At 44.3% G+C, this 27,973-nt stretch overlaps 1 protein-coding gene across 6 annotated transcripts in view; it reads right to left on the reverse strand.

Moving 5' to 3' along the window:
- The window catches only part of LZTS3 (leucine zipper tumor suppressor family member 3), a 375,047-nt gene that overhangs the window by 73,300 nt on the left and 273,774 nt on the right, over window positions 1–27,973 (reverse strand). For 2 of the 6 annotated variants that reach the window (XM_029593797.1, XM_029593772.1), the window contains exon 1: window positions 20,458–20,654. The exons of the other annotated variants lie outside the window; for them this stretch is intronic. The gene's annotated coding sequence lies outside the window, so the exon portion shown is untranslated. Of the gene's footprint in view, window positions 1–20,457; window positions 20,655–27,973 lie in introns of those variants that run through there. 6 annotated transcript variants of the gene reach the window in all.

Here is a 27,973-nt window from a genome sequence, read left to right on the forward strand (position 1 = left end):
TTTTAACCACATAACTTGTCAGCTCGTACGCTTACTTAATACTGACTTCAGACAATATTAACATCTCTAGATTTTGTGACATTGAAAAATATTTGACCTCATAGGTTTTCTTTCATCAAAATCCCTTGATGGCTTTTTTTTTTTTCTTTTTTAATGTTATTCTATTATTCTGGTTTCTGTGCAAAGCTTACGGTTTTATGCTTTCTTTTTTTTTTTTAAGGGGGGGGGGGGAAGGAGTACATGAAGGACTGGCCTCATGACCCCATTGGTTGTGATAAATGCTGCCATGCAGGAAGGGGATGGAATTCATTTCCCAGACCTGACTCCAGCTCCTTTGACTGAAAGAGATTAGGGAAATTTAGGAAGCAGCGTTCACAATCCCTGGAGGATGAGGGGGAGACAATGGCAAAACCAAATAGGTAGTATTTAGGGTGTACATACTGCAAGTGACAAAGCTAGCCCCCCCCCCCCACCATAAAAAAATGTGCTGAAGTTACAGCCACTAAATTTCCTCTCTTCCCCATCACCCTACCTGCTGAAGCTCACCAGACAGAAAGACTTACAGCCGCAGGCAGAAGGCAAGACATGGAAGAGACTTTTTTGGGGTCTAGTCAAACCTAAGGATTAACCTGCTGGGGGAGGACAGAAACAAAGTCACATTGTGGGACAGCAGGGGGGGGGGGAGAAGGACAGGGTGGGGGAAGGGAGGAAGTAAGTGGGTTGGGAGGGGAGAGGGGGATGTTGAACACCTTAGGCGAGGGAGAAGAGAGGGGGATACTGGTGCTGGTAGAAGATGGGGGGGGGGGCAAGAGTGGAAGAGAGGGGGCGAAGGAGCAGGAAGGGAAGAAAGTGGAAGCAGAGAGAGGGGAGTGAGGGAAGGGTGGGAGGCAGAAAGAGGAAATGGAGCAAGAGGGGAAAGAGTGTGTATGGCAAGGTGGTGGGACAGAGAGAGAGAGAGAGGAAGAAGAGGTGAGAGGGTGGAGCAAAAGAGGAAGAAAGAGGCGAGTGAGGTGCTTTCCTGGTCAAATGCAGGGTTGTGGGGTGTGACACCATGAATGGTCTTGGGCTAGCCAGAGAATTAACTCTGCTTATACTTGCAATTCACAAAATAAAGACAACAATATAACTTAAGGTTCAGCACTATTGGCCTTCCCTAGGCTTCCTTCTCTTCCCTGGGGCCCCCATGTTCTCCCTGGGCCTACCTTCTTATCCCCTTCTAAGGAGAATGCCCTCAGGGTGGAACTTCCTTCCTGTCTGTGGCTTAAGTTGCACCAGGAAAAAAGCCTGGTCCAGGGCTTTTAAGGAGGGTCTAACATATGTGGCAGACCCTCCCAGTCTGGCAACCAGATGTCACTGTCCCTGTATTGTAACACTCTAGTAAAAAGCCATCCACACCCCTCAGTCCCTCCTTCCTGAAGGGTCTGGATTGGATGCCTGAACACTATTTAGCCCAGCTATTTTAAGCTAGTTTAGGAGCAGTTTGCGGGAGCAGTTGAAGAATAAGGATGTTTTAAGGTTTACACTCTGGTGAGGCTGCCCAGCTTCACCCAAATGGGGTTTCTGTTAGAAGTGATACCTCATTGTGCCCTCCCTGCCAGAGGGTCCTTCTCCATCTAATTTACAGAAGAGATAGATTTTTATTCCTCATACTCTTTTGGGGTGAAAAGACTCTACAGGGCACCAAACACCTGTGAGCCTACTCTAAACTCTATGTGGGAAAGCACCAGTGATGGATCCGCTACAAGAGCCAGTGAAGGCAGAAGACGTATTTCCAGTTTAACTGTAGGAAGTATTTGTTGGACTTGAACAGAGTGGGGAGGGTTCTGGATTTCCCCCCTCCCCACTGGGATTGCAGTGCTGAGTCCTAGCCTGATCCCACTTGACTTTTCCCCCAAGAAAAGTCCTCCAGAAATAACAATAAACTAAGGATGGAAGAACAAGATTGGGAGACCCCCAACCAGATGTCCACACAAATACCCAGGGACCAGAAGGGCTGGATGTCCGAGGAAGAAGATGAACTAAGATAGGATTTCTGCAGTATAGTTTTGAATTCCTCCACTAGGAGAGTTGGTGCATTAAAAATCACAATGGACTCTACCCAGAGGTCTGAATAAAGGACACCTACCTACTGAGGAAAATCACTAATGTACCTTCACTCAAATGTAAATCCACTCTTCTGGACAATGGATTTTAATTTAATGATTTCCAGTCATTAAACTATTAATTTACCCATACTTGGTCTTGTCTGAGTTATTACAGCCTCTCACCTCATGAGAAGCACCTACAGTATACACATACTGACAGCCTTTCAACATCGTCTGGGCCACATGGAAGAGCTTACCCCCAATAAAAAGAATTCCCTCCCCCCCACCCCAGAGATAAAGAGTAAAGCATGGGATGGAATTTGCTGGCCAGAGCAGCCCAGGAAGATAAATAAATTAGTTTGTGTGCCATTGAGACTAAATACACTGCTTCACAAGTCAAATGTTGGGTTGGAGGGTGCACTGCTTTGCTTTGCTTTCTTGGTCAAATACTAGTTTGGCAGGGAGGGGCACATTGCTTTCCTTTCTGGTCATTTTGTGAGAGACAGGAAAGGACTATAACGCTGAGGTAGAAGATGTGGATGGGCCGCATGGTCTTTATCTGCTGTCATTTTTTTATGTTTTGTACATGTGCAAATCACTCCCTCCCCCCCCCCTTTGAGAATTCATTCAGTCCATATGTATGTAAGTTTACCTTCATATTGGACACAAGCATGTGTGCTTCCCCCTGGTCAGCCACTAGTTCCCGACCCTAGAACTTAGCTATAAAGGAATACCACTGGTCAACACCTCCCCCAGCGGCTGTCTGAGTGGGTGGACATTTGTCAATAAGTAGGGGCTAGGAGTAAGAAAGGTGTGGCATTTGAGTTTACTAGATCGGAGAGATGACGGTTTTAAACCATCAGTACTGACTCTAGAAGATAACAAAACAAGTCTTGTAATTGGAAACTACGCGCGGAACCTTGGCGTGATATTAGGTTCTGAACTTAATTTAAATAAACATATTAATAACAAACTTAAAGAGAGTTATAATAAACACTCAAACATTTAAAACCCTTATTAGACCAAAATAACTTTAGAACAGTCCTTCAAGTTTTACTGTTCTCGAGCCTGGACTATTGCAATGCACTTCTTTTAGGACTTCCACAATCGACAATTCGACCTTTACAAGTACTTCAAAATATTGCAGCACGGATATGGACCAACACAAAAAATAAATATGATCATATCACACCGGTCTTGATTTCATTACATTGGCTCCCAATAAAATATCGCGTGGAATACAAAGCTCTCTGCATCCTACACAGAACAATCTTTGGGGAAGGAACAGAATGGTTAAATGCATCTATAAGATTACACATCCCACAAAGAAACCTTAGATCCAGCAATAAGGGTCTTCTTTCTATATCGACAGTAAAATCAGCACATCTAACACAGGATAGAAACAAGGCGATCTCTCTTGCGGGACCGAAAATTTGGAATGCATTACCTGAAAATCTAAGACTGCAGCAGAATTAGAAAACATTCAAAAGAGATCTGAAAACTTGGCTATTTTGCAAAGCCTACGATGAGATGAACCAGATGAAATAACAAGCTTAATTTCTTATTTCTAATTTTTAATGTATTTTAGACTGCTGAATATTGTATTAGATTAATATTTCTCTCTTTTATTACTGATTTTATTTGTATTAATTTGGATTTATGTAAACAGATGTGATGGACCCCTCTAAATGACGGTATATAAAATTTCATAAATAAATAAGATTTTGAAGTGAGAGGAGCTCTTGTAGCTTTTGCTTCAGAGTGAGGCCTATCCCTTCACAAAAATGTTTGGAGGCTATTCCTTTCTGTGCACTCCCTGCCAGGCTGGGTATACCTCTAGTTAGAGTTAAAAACTTGGTTAAGAACATAAGACCATAAGAAATTGCCATGCTGGGTCAGACCAAGGGTCCATCAAGCCCAGTATACTGTTTCCAACAGAGGCCAAACCAGGCCACAAGAACCTGGCAATTACCCAAACACTAAGAAGATCCCATGCTACTGATGCAATTAATAGCAGTGGCTATTCCCTAAGTAAACTTGATTAATAGCCGTTAATGGACTTCTCCTCCAAGAACTTATCCAAACCTTTTTTGAACCCAGCTACACTAACTGCACTAACCACATCCTCTGGCAACAAATTCCAGAGCTTAATTGTGCGTTGAATGAAAAAGAATTTTCTCCGATTAGTCTTAAATGTGCTATTTTCTAACTTCATGGAATGCCCCCTAGTCCTTCTATTATTCGAAAGTGTAAATAACCGAGTCACATCTACTTGTTCAAGACCTTTCATGATCTTAAAGACCCCTCTCGTATCCCCCCTCAGCTGTCTCTTCTCCAAGCTGAACAGCTCTAGCTTCTTCAGCCTTTCCTCATAGGGGAGCTGTTCCATCCCCTTTATCATTTTGGTTGCCCTTCTCTGTACCTACTCCATCGCAACTATATCTTTTTTGAGATGCGGCCACCAGAATTGTACACAGTATTCAAGGTGCGGTCTCACCATGGAGCGATATAGAGGCATTATGACATTTTCCGTTCTATTAACCATTCCCTTCCTAATAATTCCTAACATTCTGTTTGCTTTTTTGACTGCTGAAGCACACTGAGCTGACGATTTTAAAGTATTATCCACTCTGATGCCTAGATCTTTTTCCTAGGTGCTAGCTCTTAATATGGAACTTAACATCGTGTAACTACAGCAAGATTTTACTACTGCAAGATTTTACTACTGTTTGAGAGTTTTTTTTACTAGAGTGCAACCTTGGAGACGGCCATCCCTCCAATCCAGAGGACAGGACTCTGAAGATTTTCTAGTCCCATCTACAGTAGATCAGAGAAGGACTGTGGTGACAGAAGCACCCCAGTAGGTTTTGGACACTTTAGGTGAAGGACTTAATTTTTTGTTTGAGAGGAGGTTTTCTTGTTAACCCCTCCTTTCCAGTAGAAATTAAGTTATATAGCTTGATCTTTGTCAGCTACAGACCATTCCCTCTAGAACAGGGGTCGGGAACCCATGGCTCGCGAGCCAGATATGGCTCTTTTGAGGGCTGCATCTGGCTCGCAGACAAGTGTCGCCATACTTCGCGGTTCCCCGCTGACCCAGCTGCTCCCCGGTCCTCCGCCGCCCGGGCTTAAAATGCTGTCAGCCCGGGCGGAACGCGGCAGGACAGCTGGAGTCAGCGGCACCGGCGTGCTCTCTTCTCCCCCCCCCCGCGGCCCGGAAGAGGAAGTGGAGAGCATCGGGTGCCTGCGCGGGAAGAAGAGACCACACTAGCGTGGTCTCTTCTTCCGCGCAGGCACCCGATGCTCACCACTTCCTCTTCCGGGCCGCGGGGGGAGGAGAAGAGAGCACGCCGACTGGAGTCATCCGGGTGCCTGCGCGGGAGTCATCGGGTGTCAGCCGGGTGCCAGCGCTGGAGTCATCGGGTGCCTGCGCGGGTCTTCCCGCGCAGGCACCCGATGCTCTCCACTTCCTCTTCCGGGCCGCGGGAAGAAGAGAGCACGCCGGTGCTCTCTTCTTCCCGCGGCCCGGAAGAGGAAGTGGAGAGCATCGGGTGCCTGCGCGGGAAGACCCGCGCAGGCACGCTAGTGTCCGATGGGAAGAAGACTGCAGCGCGGCTCGGAGGAAAATGAAAATCTTCAACCGCGGCCGATGGGACTCCGCCTTCGCCTCCGCGAGGGCTGAAAATGAAGGAGGTTAGCGTTGGGAGGTGGCTGCTGCTGCCGCGAGTTCCCGGGGGGGGGGGGGGAGAGAGAGAGTGAATGAATGAGCGAGCAAGCATGTGTGTTTGAGATCCTGTGTGTGTGAGTGAGAGATTGCATGTATGTGAATGATTGAGAGCCTGTATATGTGAAAGAGAGTATGTCTGTGATTGAGATCCTGCCTGTGAGAGAGAGAGCATGAATGTAAGTTTACCATTGGGAACCTGTATGTGTAAGTTTGTAATTGAAAACCTGTTTGTTTGAAAGAGTATGTGTGTATGATTGAGATCCTTTGTGTGTGAGAGAGATCATGTGTATGTATGATTAAGAGCCTGTGTGTATAAGTAAGAGAGAGATCATGTGTGTCTGTGTCTGATTGACAGCTGGTTTAGGTGATGGAGCATGTGAGTATGTGATTGAGAGCCTGTGTTTAAATGAGAGAGAGAGACCATGTGTGTCTGTGTGATTGAGAGCTGATTTAGGTGAGGGAGCATGTGAGTAAGTATGTGATTGAGAGCCTGTGTTTAAATGAGAGAGAGAGACCATGTGTGTATGTGTGTGATTGAGAGCTGATTTAGGTGAGGGAGCATGTGAGTATGTGATTGAGAGCCTGTGTGTAAATGAGAGAAAGAGAGGACATGTTTGTAAGCATGTGAATGAGAGTCTGTGTGTGAGAGAAAAAGACAGCATGTATTTATGTGATTGAAAGCCTGTGTGTGTGTAAGCGTGAAAAGATAGACAGCATGTGTGTAAATGTGTAATTAAGAGCCTATATAAGTGAGAGAGAAAAAACATTTGTATATGTGAGTGACTGAGAGCATGTGTGTATAGGTGTGTCATTGAGAGCCAGTGTGAGAGAGAGCGCTGTATGTGACTGAGAGAGGAGAAAGTTCCAAGCAAACCACCCCACCTCCTGCTAATTCAGAACAATCTCAGGACACCTGGATATCAAACGTTCCCAGGTATGCAGAGCAAAAAAATTTTTGTATCCTTATTATTTTTCATTACTGGATCTTTGTGTCTGCTATTTTGAAATATTTTGTTGGTATCTGGAAATGTTTTATATGAGTTTTTAATTATTGGATATTCCACTCATCAGCTGTTTCGAAATATGTTCTTTTTGTTAGTACAGTTTTACTGCTGATGATTTTATATTTCTTGATTTGTTTTATAAGGATGTGTGATGTTTCTTTTTTCCTTTGTTACACTGCATACAGAGACTCTGGCTTGTTGCAGTTTCCAATTCAGTTTTTTCTGCATGCTTCTTGTTATGCGTTTTGGTCTCTTTATTCTATGTTAGGTGAGGGACAGCACGTGATTCAGGTGAGGTTTTCTGCTGGCGTGTAGTTTCTGTGTAGGACTCTATAGCAGCCTGACTTGGTCCGTTTTCCTAATAGGAGATGTATTGGTGTCTTAAGGCCTGGTGTAATATTTTCAGAGACTTATTGTACTTTAAAAGTGTGATCTTACATAAAATGCACACATTTACTTGTATTTAGTTTTAAACATATTGTACGGCTCTCATGGAATTACATTTTAAAATATGTGGCGTTTATGGCTCTCTCAGCCAAAAAGGTTCCTGACCCCTGCTCTAGAAGGTCACCAAGGACTGAGCTGGAGAAAGGAGAAAGAAGAACAGCAGGTTTGGAGATCCATCACTGGATCCTCTCCCCCCCCCCCCCCCCTCTGACACCGGGACAAAGGCACAGGCTGGGTAGAAGAAAACTCCGGTGCATTCACCCCAGCAGACAGTGTCAGTTGAAGACGGAAAGAAAAGGACATTAGACAGGTTAGAGCTGTTCCAAAGCCTGGCATCCATGACCCTAGGCCAAGACCCAGGAGGCCCTGATGTCGGGACCCAGCCTCTGTGCCTGGGTTCGGGCTCTAGCCTAGGCCGAGGCCCAGATATTAGGACCCAGCCTGGCAGCTTCTATGGATACCCGATGGATCAGGTAAGTTTGTTTGGGAGGGGGATTGCCTGGCCAAGGCCAATATCCCAGCATCACACTCAGGCCTAGACTAAGGCCTATGCCCCTGTTGCAGCCAGCAAAGGAAGGAGAACAGGGCCTTGCTGCTCACAGAAAAGCTTCCCCACTGCAGCCCAGATAGGGGTGGTGGGCACTGGACTCTTTCTGGGGCTCTGGAGCATGCCAGATGTTCCCAAGGGGCTTTTGATGCCATTTACAAGGAGTGGAGCGTGGACCAGTCACAGTTTGTGTGTTATGTGCCTGCCTGCTTGCCAACTAAACTTACCTTAGGTAGCTGGCTTAAGCTGGCACTCTTGTAAGAACATTTTGAACTGAATTTTTTTATTCTAGCTTAATTTGAAAAGAGCAGAATCATTTAAGAAATTGTTCTTGTTTGCTTACAAACGTGCATGATTTGTTTTTCTCTTGCAGATTCTGGGATGTCCCCATGATGCTGTGCTACTTTTGATGGGACTTTAAGTGAAAAATTACAATTAAAAAAAAAAAAAAAAAAAGCAAAACTACAAAACCACATAAAAAAGGGTGTTCCTGGTTTAGTTTTGCAATGTCTATGTCCTAAACCATTTATTTCTTCAGGCTGGAGTCCATCCAATAGTTTTCTGCGGCTTAGCACTAAATTATTTTTCCTTTGCATTTTTGTATCAACAGCAGTGGTATTCTGGTGGCCTTGTTCTCTAATAAAGTAATTCTCCTTTAACAGACAATGTGTGAGGAAGGTGGCGCTATGGTAGTAGAAGGAATGATTTTCCCTTTGGAGGTCTATAAGGGTGTAAAAAAAATGTAATGTTGTTAAATAGTTGATGTTTGGGAGGTGTCTGGTATCCCCTACTGGGATTACTACAAGAATAGTGTTTTGGGGTATTTTTCTAGTGTTCCCTGTTACTGTTCTGGGGTATTATCTTGGACGGGACTGTGCCCTTCTTAGTCCTGCGTGGATCTCACAGTCATTAGGCAGAACGGGCAGGAAGTTGAAGAGTTGAAGAGGTTAGTGTTTCTCATCAGGGAACTCACTTGAAGAAGCTGTGTATTAAATATTTTGCTATATTATGGTGGTTCTCACTGCCATTAATAAAGGTTGTGTTCTATGGATGGTGAGTGCCAACCCACTGGGTGGAGTGCTCTCCTTTAGAAAACATCTGTAGTAACTATTGTAACTTATTATAGTAAGTGGAAGTATGTTACAGTAAAACCAATGTCTCTTGTCTACTCTGTATGTAGGCTCCCTTGAGTTTGTGCTCATCTAAATGGTGAGACTGAGTATTGCCATCTCTTATGTCTAAATGTTAAAATGTTCTGTATTGCTTCAAAATTTGTTAATCTGTGTATGTGTACATCTACATTCCAACAAACTTTGTTTTTGAGGAGGAGAGGATGTTGTGACTCCTCAGTGGACCACTAGATGCCCCTTGTTCCCTAACCTAGAAGTTAGCTATAAAGAATTAACACTGGTCAACACCTCCCCCAGCGGCTGTCTGAGTAGGTGGACCTCTGTCAATAAGTAGGGGCTAGGAGTAAGAAAGGTGTAGCATTTGAGTTTAGGTTTGAAGTGAGAGGAGCTCTTGTGTTTTTTGCTTCAGAGTAAGGCCTATCCCTTCACTAAGCACCTTTTTTGGAGGCTACTCCTTTTTGTGCACCCCTTTGCAGGCTGGGTATAACCACTAGTTAGAGTTAGAGACTTGGTTAAGATTTCTACTACTGAGAGTTGTTTACTGGAATGCAGTCTGGGTTCCTCTTGGAAATGGCCATCCCCTGGATCCGGAAGCCAGGACTCTGAAAATGTGCTAGTCCCTTCTAGGTCAGGGAAGGACTGTGGTTACAGAAGTACCCTTGGAGGTTTTGGACACTTTTGGTGAATGACTTCATTTTTTTGATTGAGAGGAGGTTTTCTTGACACTCCCACCTCTCTAGTGGGGTTTAACTGTATAGCTTGATCTTTGTCAGCTACAGACCTTTCCCTCTGGAAGGTCACTAAGGACTGAGTTGGAAACATAGAAACATAGAAACATAGAAATGACGGCAGAAGAAGACCAAATGGCCCATCCAGTCTGCCCAGCAAGCTTCACATTTTTTTTTCTCATACTTATCTGTTTCTCTTAGCTCTTTGGTTCTATTTCCCTTCCACCCCCACCATTAATGTAGAGATCAGTGATGGAGCTGCAACCAAGTGAAATATCAAGCTTGATTAGTTATGGGTAGTAGGGGAAGTAACCGCCGCAATAAGCAAGCTACACCCATGCTTATTTGTTTTACCCAGACTGTGTTATTCAGCCCTTATTGGTTGTTTTTCTTCTCCCCTGCCGTTGAAGCAGGGAGCTATGCTGGATATGCGTGTAGTATCAGTTTTTCTTCTCCCCTGCCGTTGAAGCAGAGAGCTATGTTGATATGCGTGAAGTATCAGTTTTTCTTCTCCCCTGCCGTTGAAGCAGGATATGCATTGAAAGTGAAGTATCAGGCTTATTTGGTTTGGGGTAGTAACCGCCGTAACAAGCCAGCTACTCCCCGCTTTGTGAGTGCGAATCCTTTTTTCTTCTCCCCTGCTGTTGAAGCAGAGAGCTATGCTGGATATGCGTGAAGTATCAGTTTTTCTTCTCCCCTGCCGTTGAAGCAGAGAGCTATGCTGGATATGCGTGAAGTATCAGTTTTTCTTCTCCCCTGCCGTTGAAGCAGAGAGCTATGCTGGATATGCATTGAAAGTGAAGTATCAGGCTTATTTGGTTTGGGGTAGTAACCGCCGTAACAAGCCAGCTACTCCCCACTTTGTGAGTGCAAATCCTTTTTTTCCACATTTCCTCTTGCTGTTGTAGCTTAAAGCGATGTTGGAGTCACAGTAACCATGTGTATGTTTATTGAATAAGGGTATTATCTCCAGGCAGTAGCCGTCATTCTGGCGAGCCACCCACTCTTTATTGACGGCCTCTTGATTTTATGGATCCACAGTGTTTATCCCACGCCCCTTTGAAGTCCTTCACAGTTCTGGTCTTCACCACTTCCTTCGGAAGGGCATTCCAGGCATCCACCACCCTCTCCGTGAAGAAATACTTCCTGACATTGGTTCTGAATCTTCCTCCCTGGAGCTTCAAATCGTGACCCCTGGTTCTGCTGATTTTTTTCCTATGGAAAAGGTTTGTCGTTGTCTTTGGATCATTAAAACCTTTCAAGTATCTGAAAGTCTGTATCATATCACCTCTGCTCCTCCTTTCCTCCAGGGTGTACATATTTAGATTCTTCAATCTCTCCTCATAAGTCATTTGATGAAGACCTTCCACCTTTTTGGTCGCCCTTCTCTGGACCGCCTCCATCTTGTCTCTGTCTCTTCGGAGATACGGTCTCCAGAACTGAACACAATACTCCAGGTGAGGTCTCACCAAGGACCTGTACAAGGGGATAATCACTTCCCTTTTCTTACTCGATATTCCTCTCTCTATGCAGCCCAGCATTCTTCTGGCTTTAGAAAAGAGAAAGGAGAAAGAAGAACAGCAGGTTTGGAGAACCACCACTGGATCTTCTCCCACTTGGGACACAGGTACAGGCTGGGTAGAAGAAAACGACTTGGAATTCAGGTAGGACTGTTTCATGCTTAAGGGGATGGCCACATAGAATAAGATTTCCCCAGAGACTGGGCCCTTCACAGACTCGCAGGCTGATGCAATATCAGCGCGCGAAAAACGGGCACTCATCATTGAGCGCTCGCTTTCCTAATGTATGCACATCCGCCTTTCCTGGGCGCGCAATGTAGTAGGATAATGAGCTACGGTGTTAAAAAGGAGGACTGTGCGCAGCCACGGGTTAGGAAAGTGGATGGTCATAAATTGAGCGTCCGTTTTCCTAACCTGATCTCCGTCTAGACTTTTTTTTTGATGTTGCTGCTTTCTTGGGCTCCTCCGACTTAATATCACAATGATATTAAGTTAGAGGAACCATAGAAAAGCAGTATTTTTCAGCTTTTCTGTTCAGGGTTTGAGGTTCCTCAAGACTAATGCCAGCTCCGGGCAGGCACTAATGTTCACGGGTTAAAATGTGTGCGTCGGGCGCATGGTTATTTTTTTTATATCGGGGATACTAGCTAATAACCTCATCAACATGGCATTTACAAGTGATGAGTGCTATTAACTACACGTTGTTTTGGATGCGCCGATTGCATCAGGGTTATGGACATGCGTCCAAAACGCATGCCCAACCATGGGTTAATCTGTGCATTAGCCTGAGCGCACAATACTGCATTAGTCTGTTAGTGCAGGAGTGATAGGAACCACCCCAGGAACCTGAGTCATCACCATGTACACAGAGAGAAGAAACATCCAGCTGTAGTTTCAGTTTATTTACAAGTTGGCATTGATTCAATTTTTGAGAAAATCAGTAAACTATTATTTGAACATTCAGTTCTGTGTCCTGCTCCTCTGTTCTAGGCATGCAGCATTACAGCACCACTACAAATAAACAGATCCATGCAGAATAGGGATGTGAATCGGGCTTCGGACGATTGAAAATATCGTCGATATTTTCAAAATCGTCAGAAATCGGGGGCTCCCCCAAAACGATAGGAAAACCCCACGATATTGTTCGTGGGGGTTCTCTTATCGTTTTGGGGGAGGGCGGGAAAAACGGCACACAAAAATAACCCCTAAACCCACCCAACCCTTTAAAACTAAGCCCTTTGCTTCCCCCACCCTCCCGACCCCACCAAAAACATTTTACAGGTACCTGGTGGTCCAGTGGGGTCCCGGGAACGATCTCCCGCTCCCGGGCCGTCGGCTGCCACTAATCAAAATGGCGCCGATGGCCCTTTGCCCTTATCATGTGACAGGGTATCCGGAAGCCAGCCATCCAGTGCTCCCTCCATGTGACAGGGGCCGGCCAATGGCACGGATACCATGTCACATGGTAAAGGCAAAGGCCATCGGCGCCATTTTTATTAGTGGAGATCGCTCCCGGGACCCCCACTGGACCACCATGTACCTGTAAAATGTTTTTTTGGGGGTCGGGAGGGTGGGGGAAGCAAAAGTATTAGTTTTAAAGGGTCGGGGTGGGTTTTTTGTTTATCGGCTCGGGCGCAGCCGATAAACAAAACTGCGATCGGGCCCGATGAAAAAAAAAACCATATGTGAATCGGAACCGGAATCCAAACCGATTCCGGTTCCGATTCACATCTCTAATGCTGAATACAGAAGCACCTCACTGCCTGAGCCTTAAAGGTTAAGCCTTCCTCCCATGGAAAGAATTCACTCCTTGGGTGTTGGTAAAATTGGAGAAGTGGCAAAAGAAGATAGCCCCAAGGGAAATTCTGGGCTACCATAAAATTCGGAAAAAGGGTTACACAGGCAATTTTTCTCAAAAAAACAAAACAACACACTATGCACAAATATTAGGTGTAAATGTGACCAGATAGTTTTGGCAGAATAATTTTCAAAGGGAAAATTGTGTGTGTGTGTGTGTGTGTGTGTTTTCTGAACATTGGTGTAAAGTCTCTGAGTAACTACCCGCTTAAATTTAAGTGGCCTGTTTTATATATAGTACCATACTGTAAGTATTTTTTAATACATCATACATGAAATAATTATTGAAAATGCAACTTCTATTAGCCTTTATTGGATCTTTTGAAGATTGAGCTTGGGACTCTGCTTTCCCCGGGTTGTTTGAGCTACTTTGGGGCTACAGTTTGTCATGCTTTAAACTATAAACCCCCTCCAAAATCTGGCACGAGTGCTCAAAAGATATTTCCCTCCAGTCCTCGGCTTGGGCAGGGGTACCAGAGTCCCTTGGCTCTATCCATCTGGGGTTGCAAGTGTATAACTATAACAAGTGAAAAGATTGTGGAGGAAAAAAAAGCAAAAAGGAAAGAGCACATCTCGATCTCCTTATTCCACTTTCACGCTGCAGTACTCTAGGCGGTAAAATAAATAAATAAATAAACAAACAATTAAATAAATAAAATCTATTTTAAAACATAAACTGAATAAATGTTACCAGAAACTCACAGGGCAGCCAGATACAGGTAACTCAAAGAACTTTTATATTTAATTTAGTAAGTGTGTGGGAAAATAAAGATTTTAAAGAGTGCACTGAAGTCACATGACCTGAAAATCATACAGCAGACGCACACCAACCTCATTTTGTAACTGCGACTTATATAGAGTTACAGAAAAAAGAAATACTTGGATGCGTTTGTGCCTTGCCCACTGCCATCTCACCTCTGCTCCACGTAGCGTAATGAAAGCATCACGGAAACCAAATCACCACAGCCAATGTGACTGATACCCAGCTTGAAACAAGGATAATCCAAGCATTCTTGCCTCTTCCAGCCTTATTTCTGGCTCTGCTTTTGCCACACTTCTCTCCTGAGTTGGCACTACCTACCTTGTGGGTACTGAGGATGTATAAACGTCTGCATTTCTGATTCACAAACAAATATTTGTGGACCTTGTGTAGATTTTGCTGCCGACTGCGTTTTTTAAAGGGAAAAATATGCCACAAAGTTTTTACCACCTGTGGGATACTGCATGCTGCGCAGTGCTGCTTAACACACACCAGAAATATAACAATGAAATGCTGAGTGTCCAAAACATGAACACTGTGAGAAGAAGAGTGATGGAAGACCCCCCTGCCACATTATATGGAAGGCTGTGATACTTAGCCAAGGGTTGAGCAGAGGCAGACTAATAACATGTTCTGTTGGGAAGCTGTAATGTTTGATAAGTTTCCGTTTACCACAACTGTTATATTAAAATGTGCATTCAGGGAGCCGGTGTTTTAGTCATAAACCTTTCACGCACGGTGAGAGTTATCTAGGTTGTAGGGAAGGTTCTGAAGCTCCAGGGAATGCAGTGTGGGGCAGCCGGGTAAAGGGATGATGCCAGGTATTGCACTGCCACTGTAATGCCAGGGGCTGCATGGCGCGTAGCTTTCCTCTCCTGAGCAATGTGCATCTGCAGCTTGCTCTGACTACATACTAAATTATGACTGAGTAAGGAAAACCAGACATATCCCCATCAGGCCATTGCCACTCATTTTATGTTTGTATAGTACATTTTGCATCCCCCCACCCATGCCTGTAATATATACCCTTTCTACATAGTTAATCTTTACTGTTTTATTTTTATCCTGTTGCTACATTTTGTAACCTGTTCATTGTAAAGCCTCTTGCTGCATTGTTACCTGTAAACCGAGGTGATGTTCCCAAACGTAACTCGGTATATAAAATGCTTAAATAAATAAATAAAAAATAGTTCAGCCTACAAAGACATCTCTAGTACAGAACATGTTTCTTCCCAGGAAATATAAAAAGAGTAATAGTGAGTGGAACACTTCATGCACATTATTTGCGTTTTAGTGTGCGGAAAAAGGCAGTGGCACAACTTGAGAGGTTGGATGAGGGACATGAGTGGAAAGGGGAGTGGATGTCTGGCTGACCCACTAACCTCCCTAACTTATTCTCCGATTAAAACTGGCTGCAGGGTGTGGACAGACAGCAAAATGAAGCTGGAAGTCTTGCAGAAAGGAAATCTCACCCTGCCTGTCCTTGCTAGAGTTCTTAACTCTCCTGATTTTTTTTTTTTTTTTTTTGCAGGACTGAACAGATTTTTTGAGCAAATGTGCAGAAAAAAAGGAGGGAGGGCTAAAATGTTCAGAAATGTCCTTATTTTAGCCCTCCAGCTACTTCTCCTGTACTTTTATATAGAGGGAACCGGCTCGTTTTGATAACTTCACCTGTGTTTCCGATCCCTCTAGCCCTTTGCTTTAAAGTTTGGAAGGGAGACTGGTGGGTTTTTCAGTACTTCCCTAGCTCTTTTGACCACATGAATCCTCTCCGTGTCTGCCTCACCTGCCTTGTTGCAGCTGGCATGCCACACCACATTTTGTCAATGAGGATGTATCTTGGGCTTGAAAAGGTTGGAAAACACTGGGATATAATTCTGTTCAGCATCTCAAAATTCTTGTTTTTCAATCACATGGCAGTGGCAAATGTCACGGTGCACCACCAGCCTCAGCAGTCACCCTATGCCACTGCTTCTAATGTAAAGCAATAGGATGAAGAACATGTCAGACATCCATTATCTAAACTTCTTTCATAAGAAACTGTATTCCCTCAGTTGTTTTATTAGGTCTACCAAGTCTAGGAGGCTTAGCATCTTGATATTAGTCTAATAGGTTGAAATTGTCACCTACTACAATTGGATGATTTAAGAATTGACTTAGCTCAGTGACCAAATGGGAGAGAAAGGCATATTTGTTTACATTAGGGGCATATATATTGCAGAAGACATATTTTTTTATTATAAGAAGTAACTATTACAAAACAGTCCTCCACATCTCAACAATAAATGGTAGCTCTTTATGAAATAATATAATCACTCTCTGTCTACTAGAATATGAGCAAGCGAATGCATCAAAGAACATTCACTCAAACTTCCTTTTATTCTTTCACTGTAATAGGATCTAAACATTTGCTTGCTTCTGATTTGGCTCTTACATTTTGAAGAACAATAGATAAGTGTTTTGCTGACAGACTAAATTTAAGTGTTTTTAATTGCATCAAAAATACTAAAAGAAATTGCTAAACATACTATTTGAACCATTTGGTGTGACTGAACATGCTGGTAGGTGATTATAAGCTGTAGCTAATATGCCAAATTAATAGCAAATAAACATTTGTATTTGTGTATTTTTGTGATACTCTGGAGCGATCAGGTACTATTGCTCTTCCCTCTTGTATAATAATTTTCATTTTGGAACATTGCCTGAGCCTTTTTTTGGTGTTTAGCAGCAAATTTATCCACCAAAAGCTCTTGTGCAGTAACTCTCTGATCCAAGTCAGTTAGTTTAGTAACATGACAAAGTTCAAACCTTCCCAAATTTCGTCTAATGAAGGCTGTTGTTTACTCAACCTATCTTTTAAGACTGCAGAGACATTTTTCAAGATTTCTTTAATCAGCTCTCCTTTAAAGTCTATCAAAGTGTTTTCAGACTCTGATGCCATCTTGTCTTCCACATTTTTGCTCTTTTTCTCTGCAACTCTCAAGATCTTTGTGAACATATCACCACCGTGCATATAATCCATGAATACAAAGATGGAATTAATGTACAATAAAAGTAAATATGCACTGATGTAAAGCTTCTAGCCCAAGAAAAAGGCAGATAAACTGACCACAGTGGAGCTCCTCTAAGGTGTGACTTCCCAGCTGGTGCAAATAACCAGAAATCTTGTTCTAAAGAGAATTGTACAGTATAAGCTGCAATCACTGTTCAGAGCTGTCCAAAGAGTTTAAATCTTTTTTCTGAACTGGTGACGGCGGCCCTCAGCAGGAGAGCTCTGCTGCTCAATCTGTATATCCTCAAACTGTCTCTATACACCATCGACTATTGTAAGGGAGGGCTGCAGAGCCTGCTGACCAGTCACACACCTACTCTCATAACAAGCATTCTGACAATGAATAGTCCAGGATCAAAATACCACTTTACAAACAAACCCATTGCTTTCTCTGTGAACAGAAATGTTTCCTCTCTCGCCAAACCTAAGTTTCATACCCAGATCTTGATCTTTTGTGCATTAACTAGCTCAGTGTATTTATCATGGTTTACATCAGGGTGTTCCAATCTGTATAATAATATGAAACTTATTTTAATTTATTTGTTTCACCTTCCGCTTTTTAGGCACTTTAAAGCGGATTACATTCAGTTACTGTAGAGACACAACTGTCTGATATGTCACGTTGGTGTACAGACATAGTTGAGGTGTCTTTCTAGACAATCAAAATGGTAGTTTTGCTAAAAACTTCTGATTTGTTAAAAAAAAAATTTAGCCCACTAAAAAAATCTTGAAAAATAAAAAAAAGAAAGTCTCTTCAGCTTGACCACTGGGAGCAGAGTGAAGGGTTGACATAGGTACCCTCTATGATTTTGGCACTGGGACAAAGTGAAAAGTCAGTGTGTGGGGCCCAGGAATTCCCTTTCTCTGCCTGGGAGAATAGTAAAAAACCCAATATGGGTATAGGTACCACCTCAGTCTATGTGGGCCTGCAGACACCCCTCCTCCAGACTCAGGAGCAGAGGGGAAGAGAAACAAAGAGAAACACTCATCTGGGCCTTGGAGATCTTCTCCCTGATTTTTTAAGGGGCTGCCACTTTTACAAGTTGATTTATTTATTCATATATGTTTATAACTCGCCCCCTCCCTGGAGGCCCAGGGTGAGCATGCGTAACATAAAACATAATGGTATGACCGTCGGCCACGGCCGTCAGCGGCCAACCAAACTCACGTCTTGTGCTGCCCTGCTCTCCTCTCCAGGCGAGCTCGCGGCTGTGGCTAGCCGCTGGTGACGCATGCCCCCTATCTCTGGAGACTTCTTATGGTGGCTGGGACGCCGATCTCCATACCTCCTCTGGGCTTCCTAAGCGTGCGCGCCACTGAGTCTACCTTTAAGGACGCTATGACAGGAACCTCAGGGGCGTCTCCTATTGATGACATCACAAGCTGGGATTCATAAGCACCTCCCGGGGTCTGCATTAATCGACTTGGCAATGAATTCCTTCACTACTGATGCTTGTGCCTGTCTGCCCGGACGTTTGTTCCTGACTTGGATCTCTACCACGGTTCCTGGACGCTGGCTCGGGTACCTGCTCCTTGGGGGCCCTGCGTGCGCTTCTTGGGAGACTTGTCTCCAGACCTTCCCGCTCCTCAGGTTGGTCCCTGCACCTCTCTCCAGAGGTCCTGCCTGCTGGCTTCCCCGCTCTTCAGGGTCGCTCTGGAACCGCCTTACAGAGACTCTTGCTCCACACTTCCCTGCTCCTTGGGGCTGTGTCTATGTCGCTACCTCTGCAACTTGATCTGCACCTCCCCGCTCCTCGGGGCAGTGCCTACGTCTCTACACTAGCAACTTGCTCCACTCTACCCTGCTCCTCGGGGCAGTGCCTCCGTCTCCACACCAGCGACTTGCTCCATGCTTCCCTGCTCCTCGGGGCAGCCTTCATTACTACTGCTAAGCCTGACTCTGCACTTCCCCGCTTAAATTACATTCCACAATAAACAATATCACATAAAATATAATAAAACATATATACTCAGAAAATCCAAGTATTAAATAACAAAAACATCTATAATCAACCCTCATACATCCATAACAACAATACACGACCAAATAAATATCCATCCAAGCCAGAATATACCATTATCAACCGGCCGTACTCAGAATTTTTCAGATCAACCTACCCACAGATGCTTTTCCAGCTATTCTTCAGTATTTTGGAAGATTGTAATGAAATGCATTTAAACTGGACTCCATGAACAACCCTCATTCCCTCTCTCCCCCACCCACTGTTTAGCTTGGGATGGGCTAAACAGTTGAGATTAAATCCAACCCTAACTGAATCGCGAGTGTGTGTGTGAGGGGGTCAGAGGTGACATAATGAGAGCTAAAATGGAACAGGCCATAAATTAAATAAATCCAAACCAATCATGTCTTAATACTGGAGAGAGAGTGAGAGACACTTAGGGGCCAATGCAATACAGTGTGCTCAGCCAAGTGCACTGTATAACCCACAGTCGGACGCGGGTTGTATAGGCGCTAATCAATCCCCTAATGCAATAAGGGGATTAGCGCATATTCAACACTTGTCCAATGCGGGAGTGAATCCAATAGCGCTCATCACATGCAAATGCATGTGAATGAGGCTATTAGGCATTCACTCTGATGCAAAAAAAAAAAAAAAATGTTCGTCTCATACGCACATTTAGTGATCAGCTATTAACGCCTGCCTGGATATTAAGTAGGAGGAAAAACTTAAAGAAGCAAGTTAAAAAAAAAAAAAACCACTTGACAATCGGCTGCAGGAAACGGATGCTCAACTGACAAGTGTCCGTTTCCTGAAACCCCTGCGTCGGTTTTCCTAACCAGTGGACGGCCGAGTTAGGAAAACCGATCGGGTTCTCCTTACCCTAATTTAAATATTGCATGGTGCCCCCCTTGGGGGTGCCTGGGGCGCATTAATAAAGCAGGCGCTGACTGTTCAGCGCCCGCTTTCTACGCACATTTATTGCATCGGTCCCTTAGATATTCTTGATACTGTCTCAACCTCTATATACACTGTTAATATTAGCCCCCTGTTTAACTCATGAGAAGAGGTATCACTCCAACAATATTGCCCTATTACTTCCAAATCCTTTCTTTTACGTTTCTGTTCGATATCAGTCCTCACTTGCTAAAATTATGAAAACTAAATAACCACCCCAAAAACCATAACTGCTAGATGTGAACAATTAGGATGAGGGTAAAATATGATTCATTATGAAGTCACTCTATATTCTATGTATCTCTCGCTCTTGCTGCAAATATTCAGTCTAAGTAAACAAAAGAGTCTTTTTGAATAAGAGAAAGATGGCTCCGGTTAGCTAAGTACACAAGTCAAATATTCAGATCTGTGTTCGCTCCAGATCAAAGATGGTTTGCTCATTTCTAATCATTAAAAAAATCACTCCAGGACAAGCAATGCAAACAGTCATGAACAGGTACAGCAGTTGACCGAGATTAACATCTTGATGCAATATATACCGCTCTGGATTCCCATGACACAGTATATTAAACTGAGTCAAACCAGAAGCCAACTTATCAGCAAGCGTATCCTCACAAACTAGCAATGAACTCTTGCCGCTCGTCTGAAACGTACCGGAAAAGAAGAGGGAACGCTATGCTTACCCAACAATTCAAAGTCATCTGTCCGGTTAGCTTGACTGTTTCTGCTTTGCAGTTCTGTGGGCTTTTAGCGAGCATTAACTCTTTAACCTCAGGAGGCAGCAGGATTCTCCTGTGAGCACCGTCTGCACGTTGACAGAAGAGCGTGAGAGAAGCTGGCACTGGGCCTCCCTGAACTCAGCCTACACAGGTGAGAGTATAAAGCACCCGAAATCCTCCTTCCTCTCAGTGTCAGCACTACCCGAATCAGGAAAAGAAAAAGAGAGAGAGCGCTCTACCAGTTACACCACGTGCCAGGTGAAAACTCAAGCATGATCTAAGCCGATATAGCCGAGAAATACTGCTGCTTCCATCAGGCACCATACGAGTTTGTTCGGGAGATCCAGTATGCGAGACAATTGACTCTTTGTTTAGCGAAACTGAACACTCTTCTTGAATCTAGTGGCCTCGGTAAAGCAGCTAATAGCTCTTAGTTATGCTGTGCTGACACTCCCTTCCCTTTCAGAATCATTTTGTCTTTACCTTTATACTCTTTTAAGTGATTGGTACTTGCCAGGTTCTTATGGCCTGGATTGGCCACTGTTGGAAACAGGATGCTGGGCTTGATGGACTCTTGGTCTGACCCAGTATGGCATGTTCTTATGTTCTAAAAACTTGAGAACATTCTGCAAACGTTATTCTGCTGGAGGACATCAAGAGGGAAGAAATTGCATGCACTAATGGGAATGCCAAATGGTTAACAGATCGCTTCCTAATTTGTGACACAGCCAGGTGGGGGGTAGGACTGTGCAAGCATCCAGTGCTGCCTTTGCCAGAATTTTCAGGACTACTTTTGATCATTTTCATTAATTTGTGATTATCGGCCTAGGAAGAGCTTGAAGACTTCTGTAAGCAGGCTGCAGATTTATACTGAAAATGACCCAGTGGATTTCTTTATTGCAGTCTGCTGCCATATATGCTGTAAACTTCCTACCACAGGGCCGTCCTGTTACTGCATATATGTTTTGGGTTTTTCAAAGGGTCAGAAAGAGAGCGATATACTGACCATGGGGGGATTGAAACAATGAAAGAAATTATCTTTCAGCAAGAATCATACTGCAGACAAATTTTGTATTGGTCCAATACTTAAATCACTTTTTTTTTTTAAACAAAAAGAGAGGATAACTCTTGCCCCCTCCCCCATTAAAAATAAATTCTACTTATTCTCCATGTAAAAATAATCATAGCTGTCCTCAGTATATAAAATTTAACAGCATTTGAGGTAGTTTCTGCATTGATGTAGCTTAAATACTGATTATCAGATGAATTATTGCCAAATATGTATTTACATTCCTCTCTCGCAAGCCGATCCAGTAATCTGTGCATTAAAGAACTGTGCACTTTATTTCAGTGCACAGTTTTAATACATAGATTAAATGTTTTTGTTTTTTCTTAACTCCTGATGCACCAGGCTAATGAGATGCTAATGCATCGGGAATTAAAACGTGCATAGACTGAGTTGCAATGTGCGTTTGGCACAAACTGGGCTGGATTTTAAGAGGTACGTGCAGGCATATATTTGTGCGCGCGCAACCTGGCGCGCACAAATGTACACCCGATTTTATAACATGCGCGTGCATCCTCGCGCATGTTATAAAATCCAGAGTTGGCGCACACAAGGGGGTGCACACTTGTGCACTTTGCGTGCACCAAGCCCTAGGTGAGCCCCGATGGCTTTCCCCGTTCCCTCCGAGGCTGCTCCGAAATCGGAGCAGCCTCAGATGGAACTTTCCTTCCGCCCCCCCCCCCACCTTCCTCTCCCTTCCCTTAACTAACCCGTCCCCCAGCCCTACCTAAACCCCCCCCCCCCCACCTTTGTTTTACAAGTTTCGCCTGCCTCTGGGCAATGCGTAGGTTGCGCACGTTGGCCGAGTGCCGGCGCGCGATCCAGCAGCCTAGCGGCCCCACGAAGGCCTCTGGTCACGCCCCCGCCCCGGACCGCCCCTTTTTTTCAAGCCCCGGGACATGCACACATCGCCTGGCCTATGCAAAATAGGCTCGGCGTGCTAGGGCTTTTAAAATCTGCCCAACTGAGCGCACATTTAAAGCCTAGGATGGGTGGGGGAACCAAGGAAGAAAAAGTAAAAGGATAAATCATATATATATATATAGCTAGCTAGCCACACTTAGCCACTGTCACTTTACCAGATAAGTGGTGGTGGCTAACCACGGCCAGATAGCCGGATAAGTCCATACGTATCTGGCTAAGTGGCAGAGGAGTGGGAAAGATGTCTTTTTTTGTGATTTTATGTACCCGCACAGCAGCGCTGGAAACTTAACTCCATCTTTGACCAGGCGTTAAGTTTCTAGTGCTAAGAAAACCCGGGTTAGGTCAGTACACCTCTCTGGCATTGGGGAGTACTCATTTGCCTGGGATTTCCACACAAGGGTGCTAAGCAGTGCTTAACATTTTGCAATGCACATTCTATGAGAATGAAACTCCTTGCTGCATTACAGCATGAAATGTGTGTTTCAGTGAGAATCAGGCTGAATGCATCTTTCTTCATCAGCCTCTCGGGATGCGATTCTGCCACCATAACACAGGACTGAATCCATAATGGGTGATTTTCTTCAAAAACCACTTAGTGAAGTGTACTGAAGCTATTATAGTAGATCAATTCCTTAACCATACCACCCTGGCTCCTTGCAGCCATGACTGTGCCAGAAGGGCTGTGCTCTGTGCTGGTCCATATGATCAGATTAGATATGAAGAGTGTAATTTACCAGGGAAAGAGGGTCTGGATGTGCAGAGGTTTTAAAGTTATTATTGGGAGTTGCAGCACCCTCCACGAGGTCACTCAGCTGTAGCACCCACAAAGTGAGCTCTGTCTCCACTTTCAATACTTCTGTTTATATAAATAAGGTGTGGAAGGGAAGGGAATAAACACAGGTGTGAGGAAAGGGAACCCATGTGGGACTTAAAAGACTACATCTTGCCTACTTGATTTCTTCCTCTAGTAGACAGAAAACTTCTAGCATAGTCTCAGCTAGGAATCCCTAAGACTGCATCAATAATCTCCTTTTCATAGGGGGGGGGATTTAGGTAGTACAAAATTAAAATTTATCAGTAGGTTACACGCATACATGACAACATTTTAAATTCTTATAAGGGAAATGTCGTGAGAAAAAGAGGGCATATTTTTAACTCATCCATTGATGCACAGGAGTAATGGAAATTTGGCTAGCAAAGATTTTAGGTGAACTGTCTATATGTTCATGAATATGCACAACTAGATGAACATGACATCATTTCCTTTGGGTTCAGTTCATCCAAATTTGGGATTTAGAAAAAATTTGAATATCAAAAATGAGTTGCAGACTTTGGCAAATAAAAATAAGATCTAATGCTAAAAATTCTTTAATTCCAAGGCCCTATGTCTCTCACAATGTCACATAAACCTCCTTTCACATAGCCTTATAGACTGGTCCCGCTTGGAATAACATAGCAAATTACTAACTTTAATGTCAATATACATAAACCTCATTATCCCTTACCCACTACAAAGTCACTCTCCTGAAAACAGAAACATTTCGAAACGGATGGAGAAAATGCAATGAGGCTGTTCACACCATGTTGTTAGCTCGCACTAAGAGGAAAAACCAAAATATGCCTTGCAATTATGACTGCAATTCCATCATCACACTTTCTTACTTAAATTTCGACAGATTTCTGATCTATTAGTTAAAATTTATAACCTATCATTAAAATCATCCATTTACCTGAAGACTGGAGGGTGGCCAATGTAACCCCAATATTTAAAAAGGGCTCCAGGGGCGATCCGGGAATCTCTAAACCGGTGAGCCTGACTTCAGTGCTGGGAAAAATAGTGGAAATTATTCTAAAGATCAAAATCGTAAAGCATATAGAAAGACATGATTTAATGGGACACAGTCAACATGGATTTACCCAAGGGAAGTCTTGCCTAACAAATCTTCATTTCTTGAAGGGGTTAATAAACATGTGGATAAAGGTGAACCAGTAGAAGTAGTGTATTTGGATTTTCAGAAGACATTTGACAAAGTTCCTCATGCGAGGCTTCTCATGAGGGATAGGTGGCGATGTCCTTTCGTGGATTACAAACTGGTTAAAAGACAGGAAACAGAGAGTAGGATTAAATGGAAAATTTTCTCAGTGGAGGGGGGTGGGCAATGGAGCCCTCAGGGATCTGCACTGGGACCTGTGCTTTTCAATCTACCTTATAAATGGCCTGTGACCGACGGCCCGCAAATGCGCAGTAGAGACCAGCTCCACCGCGCATGTGCGGGCGAGCACGTCGCTCTGAGGCAGCTTCAGAAAGAAAAAAAAATGGCGGCGTCCAGTGGCAGCAGCGGGCGGCGGCGGCGGTACCGGCAGCGGGCGGCGACGGCGGTAGCGAGCGGCGGCGGTACCGGCAGCGGGCGGCAACGGCGGTAGCGAGCGGCGGCGGTGGCGACGGCGGTAGCGGGCGGCGACGGCGGTAGCGGGCGGTAGCGAGGGAGGGAGAAGAGAGAGAGAGGGAGGGACGGACTGAGTGGGAGGGAGGGACGGAGAGAGAGAGTGGGAGGGAGTGACTGAGTGAGAGGGAGGGACTGAGTGGGAGGGAGGGATTGAGTGAGGGGGAGGGACTGAGTGAGAGGGAGGGAGTGGGACTGAGTGAGAGGGAGAGGGGGGACTGAGGGAGGGAGTGGGACTGGGAGAGAGAGGGAGGGAGTGGGACTGAGGGAGAGTGAGTGGGACTGAGTGAGAGGGAGGGGGGAGGGAGTGACTGAGTGGGAGGGAGGGATTGAGTGAGGGGGAGGGACTGAGGGAGGGAGTGGGACTGAGGGAGAGAGAGGGAGGGAGTGGGACTGAGGGAGAGGACGGAGGGAGTGGGGACTGAGTGAGAGTGAGTGGGACTGAGTGAGTGAGAGGGAGGGAGAGAGGGGGGAGGGAGTGAGTGAGACTGAGTGGGAGGGAGGGACTGAGTGATAGGAGAGGGAGGGTGGGGAGGAGTGGGTGAGGGAGGGGGGTGGTGAAGAGTGAGGGGAGAGAGAAAGAGGGGGAGGTGAGAGACAGAGGGATGTAGCCCGTTTTAACGGGCTTAACGGCTTGTATATTTATAAATGAAGGGCGTTTGACAAAGTCCCTCATGAGAGGCTTCTAAGGAAACATAAAAAGTCATGGGATAGGTGGCGATGTCCTTTCGTGGATTACAAATTGGTTACTAGACAGGAAACAGAGTAGGATTAAATGGTCAATTTTCTCAGTGGAAAAGGGTAAACAGTGGAGTACCTCAGGGATCTGTATTGGGACCAGTGCTTTTCAATATATATATATAAATGATCTGGAAAGGAATACGATAAGTGAGGTTATCAAATTTGCAGATGATACAAAATTATTCAGAGTAGTTAAATCACAAGCGGACTGTGATACATTACAGGAGTACCTTGCAAGACTGAAAGATTGGGCATCCAAATGGCAGATGAAATTTAATGTGGGCGAGTGCAAGATGTTGCACATAGGGAAAAATAAACCTTTGAAGATGCACATGCAAGGCCCAGCCACGCTCGTAACCCGTGTTACATGCAGAACCGCCGGGCCTCTTGGAAGGGGTGGACTGGGACAGTGGCATTGATCGCTGTCCCGGAGCCTTGTGTGCTAGCGCGCGCATGTTATAAAATCGGCACATCCATGTGTGCGCACTGGGAAGCGTGGGCACATGGACGCGCGCGCACGTACTAAAATCTACCCCTACTTGCATAGTTCTGGATCACTGGAATAGTTCACCCTTTCTCCTTGTGGAGAAGGAAGGCTAAACCTTTTTCCTCTCCATACCATCCAGAGAGCAAGCCAGACTGCAGCTGCCTCTCTCTTCCACTCCTCTCTCAGACAATTTCTTTCCACATTCTTAAACCTGTAAGTGGTGTTACTTTACCTACTAATAGAAACTTGCAAACTACCTCCCCTATGTGGGATGGATTATGTAAATAATACCAAACTTCGTTATACCATCTCTGTAAGGAACCTGGGGGACCTTATATGAGCCCTTTATGATATGAATTATGTACATCGCCAAAAGAATGAACATTAAGGATAGGCCTAAGATTCAATTCAACATGTTCACTTGCATTTTTACACTAGAATAATTAATGTCTCACAAACTACAATACAGATGATGGAAAACAGCCATCAAACTGGACTCACATATGCAGCCGAACTGTTCTTTTAAGGCCCAAATTTTTCTGAAGAGCAAAGAAAATTAAAAAAAATAAGCAAGATCTTATCTTGGTGACTCCATATAGAAGGTATAAAAATAAAATATTTGTTTACCATAAATGGTGTGAGAGTCTGCTATATAGCTAGATTAGCTCTAGTAAAGAATGAGGAGACTCACAAGGCAACGCCCATGCAGGAGCTCCCGCACATACTCAATAGAGCTCAAAGCTCTACTAACTTGGAGAAATGTCTGCCTAATTCATTCTGCTATCTACAGAAAACATCCTTTACATTAAGCAAACTTGTTTTTTCTGTCAATAAGCAAGCTGAATTAGCCATTACATGTGGGGAGTCTCAAGCTGAAGGTTGCAGCAGAGCATTTACTTATTAAACAACCTGGCCCTCACCTTGGAGAATGAATGCAACGAGACCAGATTTATTTATTTATTTTATTTGGCATGTTTTATAATCCTCATTCTCCATCATGAGATAGATGCCTTGTAAAGCTGCTTGTCCAAATTTACTGTCAGTCTTTGAGAGGTTATCAAGACAGAACTGGGACATAAAGATGTGAACGGAAGACCAATAGCTTTGCAGATATCTTTAATAGGTACTTCTCAAAGATGGAAAAGGGAAGCAGCCATGGCTCTCACTTGATGAGCCTTTATATAGTCTGTAGTTTGCAGTCCCTCTAGTCTATTGGGGTCATATGAGACAAACGGTTGGGAGGTTTTACAATGCAGCTGAGTTAGTTTCTTGTAAAATGCCAAGGCCCTATTGCAGTCCAGAGTATGTAGGGCTTTTTTTATCTTCATGTGCATGAAGCCTAGGAAAGAAAGTAGGCAATATGATGGATTGATTGATATAGAAAGCCGAGATGACCTTTGGCAGAACTTTGGGTGAGTACAGAGAATCACCCTGTTGTGGAAGAATTGCATGTATGGAGGATAGTGGACGAGAGCTTGGAGTTCATTGATCCTCCTAGCTGAAATCACTGTGATAAGGAAAACCATCTTCCATATCAAATACTTTAAAGAAGCTGACTCCAATGGCTCATAGGGAGGCTTCATTAGTTGAGAAAGGATCACATTCAGGTCCCACGGAACAGACAGCATTTGTACCAGAGGCATGACATGTCATAGACCTTTCATGAAACAAGATATCAATGGATGAGAGAGATCAGTTTGCTATCCACTTGAGTATGGTAAGCCGCTATAGCATTGAGGAACACCCACATCACAGAGGTGGCTAGGCTTGAGTCAGAAAGATGGAGCAAGTATGCCAGCAAGTGCTTAGGTTCCCAAG

Source organism: Rhinatrema bivittatum, chromosome 1 (genome assembly GCF_901001135.1).
Source record: "Rhinatrema bivittatum chromosome 1, aRhiBiv1.1, whole genome shotgun sequence".
Lineage (NCBI taxonomy): Eukaryota > Metazoa > Chordata > Amphibia > Gymnophiona > Rhinatrematidae > Rhinatrema > Rhinatrema bivittatum.